Source organism: Amblyomma mixtum, chromosome 3 (genome assembly GCF_055824585.1).
Source record: "Amblyomma mixtum isolate Tamu chromosome 3, ASM5582458v1, whole genome shotgun sequence".
NCBI classification, from domain to species: Eukaryota; Metazoa; Arthropoda; class Arachnida; order Ixodida; family Ixodidae; genus Amblyomma; species Amblyomma mixtum.
In genome coordinates this window covers 343,884,614-343,891,999 of record NC_143014.1, presented here as the reverse complement: position 1 = coordinate 343,891,999, position 7,386 = coordinate 343,884,614, and the positions used below count along the sequence as shown (strand labels likewise).

General features: G+C 42.4%; 1 long non-coding RNA gene across 1 annotated transcript; it reads right to left on the bottom strand.

The window, feature by feature from the left end:
- Positions 1–1,709: 1,709 nt before the first annotated feature.
- LOC149356193 (uncharacterized) lies at positions 1,710–5,548 on the bottom strand. The gene is made up of 4 exons (XR_016289797.1): positions 5,202–5,548; positions 4,890–4,979; positions 3,692–3,803; positions 1,710–1,819 (listed from the first exon to the last, which is right to left on the bottom strand). It is a non-coding gene; the product is annotated as an uncharacterized LOC149356193 (long non-coding RNA).
- Positions 5,549–7,386: the final 1,838 nt, after the last annotated feature.

The window sequence follows — 7,386 nt, the reverse complement described above, 5'->3', positions numbered from 1 at the left end:
CCGATTAATAATTATCATCGGAATTTACCTGGATTGATTGAAATCGGCGAAAAACTGCAGTTGTCTGCTTGGAGAATATTTGTCAAGGCGAGCGGAATAGAATATTTAGAGCTACATTTAGTAGCATATACAGAATATAGAGTCAGGTTGTTGAGGGCAACCTCATGGTAACTCTAAGCAGATTTAAGAGGCTACGCCATCTTGCGAACTGAGAGGCAACCAATAAGACTGCTTGGAGCTGGGGCAGGTCTCGCCAGTTCCAAGCAGGCTTATTGCTTGCCCCAGATGGCGCATCCTCTCAAATCTGCGGCTCCCATCGCCTCCACGAAAATTCTGCGCGCAGACGTCTACAGTTATTCGCCGATTCCGAACAGTCCATAGAAGTTCAATGTTAAATTACTTATAAAACAACACACTATTAAAAGGCACCTTGTGGTCTGTGGTTGAGCCCAAATAGTCCAGTAGTTTGTGCAAGATAATTTTTTACAACCCGGACAGATAAATACCAAATACCCTGCGATAGATTATATTATCATACGACTTTCCATCTTGAGTCTCATATGCGTCGTAGTCTACTTCGATAGATATAGACAAACCGCTCGATAGACAAGCCACTCGCGTACGAATGGCTTAAATATTGCTTGCACTGATGTCATGGCGTCCGCCGAGTAGGAGACTACGCAGAAAGTACTTGAAATATCTCTTGCATTTTTCTGTTCCCATACCCAGTAATTCTAGACAAAAGCATTTTACAACGGGAAACCGTTTATGAACGCAATTTTTTCATAATATGTAAGATTTTATATATCCGCAGATAACCCCACGGCAGTCTCGATTTTTTTCTATTAACGAATTTGCTATTGTGAAAAGCCTTCCCCATTGGTTTTCTATGGCCGTCCCAACTATGTGATACAATCGTTAGAAAATATCCTGAACATGCAGCGCTGGCAGACGAGGGACGAAGGAAAGCCGACACACACAGGGCTCTGAACCAACAACTTTACACTCTAAGAAAAAAAGGTGTGATCTTAGTCTTTTTGGGGGGTAAAACACTTGTCGCTGAGCTGACACCTTTTTGGGGGTAAGGTTACGCTGTTTCTTGGAGACTAAGTATTTATGCTCTCGCACGTAGAGTAATGTTACGCTCTAATAGCCTAAACTTACACTGACATAAGAAGAGTAACTTTAAACCAGTTAGGTATAACATTACGCCTTTCTAAAAGGGGTAAATGTTAGCCTGAGGAAAGCATAAACATATCCTAGCATGCAAGGTGCAAGTTTGCACCTTTAGCAGGTAAATTTATGCTATGTATAGAAGTGCAAAGTTACTTTGTCAAAGACTAAATTTATACCGTCATAAACAGAGCAAAGTTTGCACCCCTGTGGTGCAAGCTTATACCCTTACATGATGGATAAAGTTACCCTTCTAGTGGTACAAAGTAATGCCCTACTGCAAGGGGTATCTATGCACTACTCGGTGGTGTATTTATACTGTCCACACGAGAGCATTATTACCCTTCTGTAGCGTAAACCTGCCCACTGAATGCAGGACTAAAGTTGACCCACATGGTAGAAGCCCGAGTCTTTCTGGAAGCGCAGGCAGTGTCCGAATGTTGCGACGAATCTCATGTGAGATGGTCTGTGTAATTGTGTGTTCAGGTGCAGGTACTACTGCAGAATGTACACAAAGAATTCATAAACGAATCGGAGAAAGAAACATACCGTCATATTTATTTTGTCACATGCTACACCATATTACAGCAATGACCCTGGCAGTCTTCTTCGTACAGGTGGAGGCAGTATGTACCATGTATTTGACCTGCACAGAGAAGAAAACATATAATGAATTTTGCAACCACAAAGCACAGACGACGTGACCATGGACTTAGTTAATTCAGGTCTAAAAGTGTAAACCACACAAAAGGCAAGGATAAAGGGAGATGCATGAAAACAATTCCACAAGTGCAGGCTTCTGTTTATTAATGAGAACCAAAATCAAAAACGATATGAAGGAAAAACAAAACATGTCCTAAATGGCAGCTACTTAATCCCTCACATATGCTGACATTATCACAAGCACACTGGCTTCTCAGGAAAAATCCAGAATATTGTGCCCAGCTGCACGGTCAGGCTGTAGGCATCCCGGATGCCAGACTAAGAAGAGGGTCATATCAAGAAACAGAAAAACATGTGCATGAAATGGAAACTACTAAAAGGTGATAAAATGAAATGCCATTTAACAAACCCTTCTCTCCATTCTCGTGTGTTTAGTTCTCCATATCTAGAGTTGTTAAGGTTTCATGCAGCCCTTGCTAACAATATGTCTCTAGTCTCTGATGCCATTTTATGTTTGTTGCCCATACAGTGAATTTTCTTCCTAAAAGGGAAGTGTAGGTGATTATCTGAGCATCAATGAGCGATACCTCCAAACGTAATTTTCCCTGCATATATTACCTGTGAATTCATTTCCGATTAGCAAACAGCAGGAAGCTTGTGCCTGTGATGGCATTTCTGGGTGCATTCCATTGTCACAGCCTTTCGATACAGTTTAAATACCTGGTGAAAGGCCTATACACAAAGGCTATGCACTATAAATTTTAGTGTACTGCTCCTGTAAAACAAGGAAGATCTTTGGGCTAAACGTGAAATAATAGCAAGGGCAACTTACACATCTAAAGAGTTGTCTCCACTCATGAGATAGCATCATACCAAAAAATTATTTGGACCACATTATAATAAAGGTACCTTTTATTCACGTTCATAGCCTGTTTCATACTACACCTCTACATTATGCCTATGCAAAAAGCTTTTGTTATGGACTGGCCTTCACTGACAGACTACATTAACTACACAAGCAGCATAGAACAGTCCTTCTAAAGCACTATTTTTGCTTGAGGAAATTACAAATCTCGTCTTTTTTATTTAGACAGTGCTGCTTCATCCAATGCTTGCAGCATATGCAGCAGCAGTAATTCCCATGAATTACATTTTGCCGGCACAATAGAATGTAACCTTTACACATCTTTTCAGATGCTCAGCATAATGAAATTGTAAACACTGAGTGACAGCATGCAAGAATGGCTATTAAAACAGTTGCCTTCCATATCTGCTGTCACATGCAGGGCACGTGAGCTTAATTAAATTTTAAGTTCACTCCGATGTGAAATAAAACTAATATGGGTTCATGTTAGTTATTGGAAATTATTCACATCAGCGAACAGCACCTTCCTACTCAAAAAGAAGTGTGAACAGTGCAAAGAAGATTAACAGCCTCACGTAGCTGCGTATCACATTAAGCTTCACATGCATAAACGGTGCTAGTCCTATAAGCTTGGTAGCATGCCACCCTGCCAAGCATTACCATAACTGTGTGTCATTTTTTTCTGACGCCAGCAACATGAATTGTAGGCAGCACCTCTCAAACTAATTCAATATGAAATTTTTGCTTAAGTCCAGCCTACTTTTGCAGAAAAAAAACTGCACTTATACTTCATGCCATAAAAAGTGATCACGATTATTCAAACCATTATTTAAAAATTCTTTGAGAACTAAGTCCTTGAAAACACTGAAAAGCTCTAAAATCTCTAATAGAATGGCTGTAGCTGTGCAACATAGAACACTATGTTCACGGATGGATATCAAGAGATGATGAACTTGCAACAATGTCCCAATTACATAAAAACATACATACCACACACATCTATTCCCGGCCACTTGTACGGTTTTGAAGAATCCAGGCTGAACTTCGGTGCTAGGAGTGACAATGGCTGTGCACCTTTGCATCCCTCCTTCTCCCAGGTGCACTGCAATAGAAGCGTCATTTATAGTATTAGTGTAATGGTTAGTGATAACTTATATGTTCATTAAACCACGTAATGGCAGCACACATGCTCAAAAAACGACAGGAATGGTTTGAAAATGAGAAACAACTTTTTATTCTAAATTTTATCCATTACAGCACTTGCCACATATTTATAAGAGGCATAATTGATGCAATGCACTGGCACAATAAGCCTAGACAAACTTCTACAGCACAATGGCCTATTACCAGTGAATTGTCACAAAGTGCCTAACATAATTAACATATTTTCTAACAGCCACTGCAGAAAAAAGAAAGAACTATACTGTTACTGCTTATGAGATGGACAGTATTCATTACAGAATTTTTTTTTCGTCGACAGATTACAGCAGTGCAACCAAAATCCTTATTGTTCTAAACAGAAAAGCTTAGAAACTAGCGTATTCTTCTATTCAAGCTCTTACAGCGACATCAAACTTAACGTCTCTCTTTCACAAGAGAATACAAGAGCACGAAAAGAGGTGACATAGACTGTACGCTTTTGTGAGCTAATGTTTGGCCACCAACTAGCCCCGACCTTTTCACTAGTAAAAAGAACTAAACAAGTCTACTTTTCTCTATTAGTTCGCAGCCTGAGTGAAGAGCCAGCTACATATCAACTTAACATCATTAGCACTCGCATCTTGCCATTCGAATGCAGTAAAACTGCTGTCATGATAAGTCACATTCTGGGTTAGCAAAAATATTGCACGGTGTGAGCGAAAACGGCCGCATGCCAGGAAGCGCAGAGCACAAATGAGCTGCTAATTTCTTGCCTATGAATAAATAAATTTCACGTTTACTGTTTTATCGTTTGCTTGCTACTCCGTGGTAAAGAGAAAAAAAAATTGACGCCGTCCATTCGCAAAAAAAAAAGCGGCCTGGCAGAAGGAGTTGCCTTGTAGCGCTAAAATTATAAAGGGATTACTGTCCAATAAGAATCACATACAGTGCTGCGGTAGATGTGAGCACTGCGCGCAGTACGTACCACAGAAGCGCGCACACTAATTTACTCGCCCCTTTTTGAACGGAGACTGCGGTTTGGACTTACCTTACTGAATGGTCGTGAGCAGGGACGAATACTTTGCGTTGAAGAGACGACCGGCAATGTTCTTTCGCACAGCAGACGAAGGATCAGAGCCTGCAGCGAAAGAAAGCATGAGAAAGACGCCTGCATATTGCGCCGCTGCGATCGTGTGTTGTACACGATAGGCTCCCTCCGGCCGCACGCAACCGGCTCAAAACAAGAAATAGCAACAAGTAGCGGCTCGCGCGCACAATCCATGATAAAGCATCTTTACAGAATACACCATAATCTGATGGCAGGAAACAACCCGAATGACCAAACGAATAGATCACTTACTTGTAGGGTTGAAATTTGGCGCGAAGAATCCGTACGATGAGCTGCGCCGCGACGACCTGGCGTGCGCTGTTTCTTCCAGGCGTTCACTCTTTCGCGAAGATGTCGCCCACTGCAGCGTCACACATCGATGAAGCGTGCACGATGAAGTAATCGCTGAGCACAAGCGAACACGAACGCACACGGGCCACACAGCTCAAAATGAGGAACGCGCGCCCTGACTCGCACGCACGACACCCTGCAACAACTACGACGAGCGTCACGTGTAAGCAGCGGCTTCGTCTTCGACTCTAGGGGAGGAAATAGCCAATCCAAATAGACAGGCACGTGACCGAAAAAGAGAAGGAAAAAACTACAAGCCACTGCCATTGATTTGCGCCTTCTTTTGTTCGGCGAGGCAACGCGATTCCCCTCTTTCCTTTTTCTCCGCTGACTGAGGGAACCAGTGCTATAGCCTCTATACCAGTGCTCCAAGGTCATGCCGCCCGCGTGCGGGGCAACAGCCTTTGGAGCTTGCAATGTGCGGGTTCGCTTCTTTTTGCGTGCGCCGCTCTGTCCATGTGGTACTGATTTTTCCGCGCTCTCCGCGTGCTCACAGCTCTTTCGTTCTCGGGTACAACGAGCGCCTTGCAGTATGCGTTTGAAATATTTAGTGCAGCCGGCTGTTACGCAGATGCTGCCGTAAATCTACGGTGTATGCAACAGAATAGTTTTCAGAGTAGTGGAACGTACGTTCTCGTCAGCTCTCATTTACTGCCGCACGCGGAAGGCACTGCGAAATATATATCAATAAACTGCCCTTCCTGCACTGCTAAGTCATTCATAGAACTATCTAAAAAAGCGATGTAAATGCTAGAGCATTACTGATTCCACGTCAGATACATACAGTTTGCAATATTGGTATGACATTTCAGCTTTCGTTTTGCTTATGAGGCCGCACGTGTTAGGAGAATTCGAAAAAAGCAAAAAACCAGCTCTAGTTCAAAAATATTTTAGTTCACGCGAAATAGACACAGCTATAGAAATATGGATTTATTAAAGCCGCACCGAGTAGAAAGAAGTTTCAGGCAAAAAAGGGGATTCACGAGATTTGAACTTTTGAAGAATTGGCGCAGAAGAGGGTTTCAAGCGGCAGTCGACCAGTGCTGATGCAGCAGTTCTCACCTCTCATCGTTCCAGAGTTCGCGAAGTTCTCAAAATATTTTCAAAATGGGTCAACAGAGCAGAAATGGAGCACTGGCAACGCTATGGCAGCAAGCACCCGTTAAGACGCTTCAACCGACTGGTTATTCGGGCGATTCCGTCTATTATACGCGCTTTCATTTTATTCAATATAGGCAGTTGCCACCGCTGAATTTATGCTTTTGTTAAAGATTGGTTCGTCAGTGCGATACAATGTGTCCTTTAGCTCAGTTTTATTTGTGCGTACAAGACAAAAGTCTCAGTCATCCGAAGCAACTTACGATGATGAAGGAAAACCTGCCAGTTTATACGCCGTAGCTTCATTTATTTTCGAGCTTGGGTCTTCGGGCTGCGTCTATCTAGTGCAATATACTGTTTAGTGCTTATCATTAGCCTCTAAAAGAAAGAGTTATTTCCTGACGCATGAACCATTCCATAATAATTCACAATGCACTGCCGCAATATAAGCGCCTTGATTACTGTTTCCTCTGGCACCCGGTTTGTTGCGGAATTCGATGCTTCCATAGCGCCACAGTTCGAAAAAAAAAATTGGAGGCAGTCAACTTCATTTCTGACTATCAGTACTACTTGACTGCATTAAAGCTGCGCGGAACAAGCTAAAAGTTACGTACACGTACACTGAGTTTAAGCTAATTTCTGCTCTTGTAGGCGTGCAGCACAATTTCATACGCAAGAGAAGTTCGAATAGACTTAAATCGCGTTAGTCACCTCGCTCCCTGTTTATAAATTTAAAATAAGCTGAAATTGAACTGCTTCTATGTGAAATACTTGTATGCGCCAAAACATGATCAGGAAATGCAGCTATCTCGAAAACTGATTACTATGGGCTTCGCTATCTTGTGCCGAGAGAAAGGATCCGTACATTTGTTGGAAAGGAAACGTAGAAATGTCTTTTACGCTGCGTTGAGGAATTTACGAGCAGATGTACAAATGCTGGTGATCTCATATAGACCAGCAAAAGTGCGACTCTGAGGCCTGGCTCGTG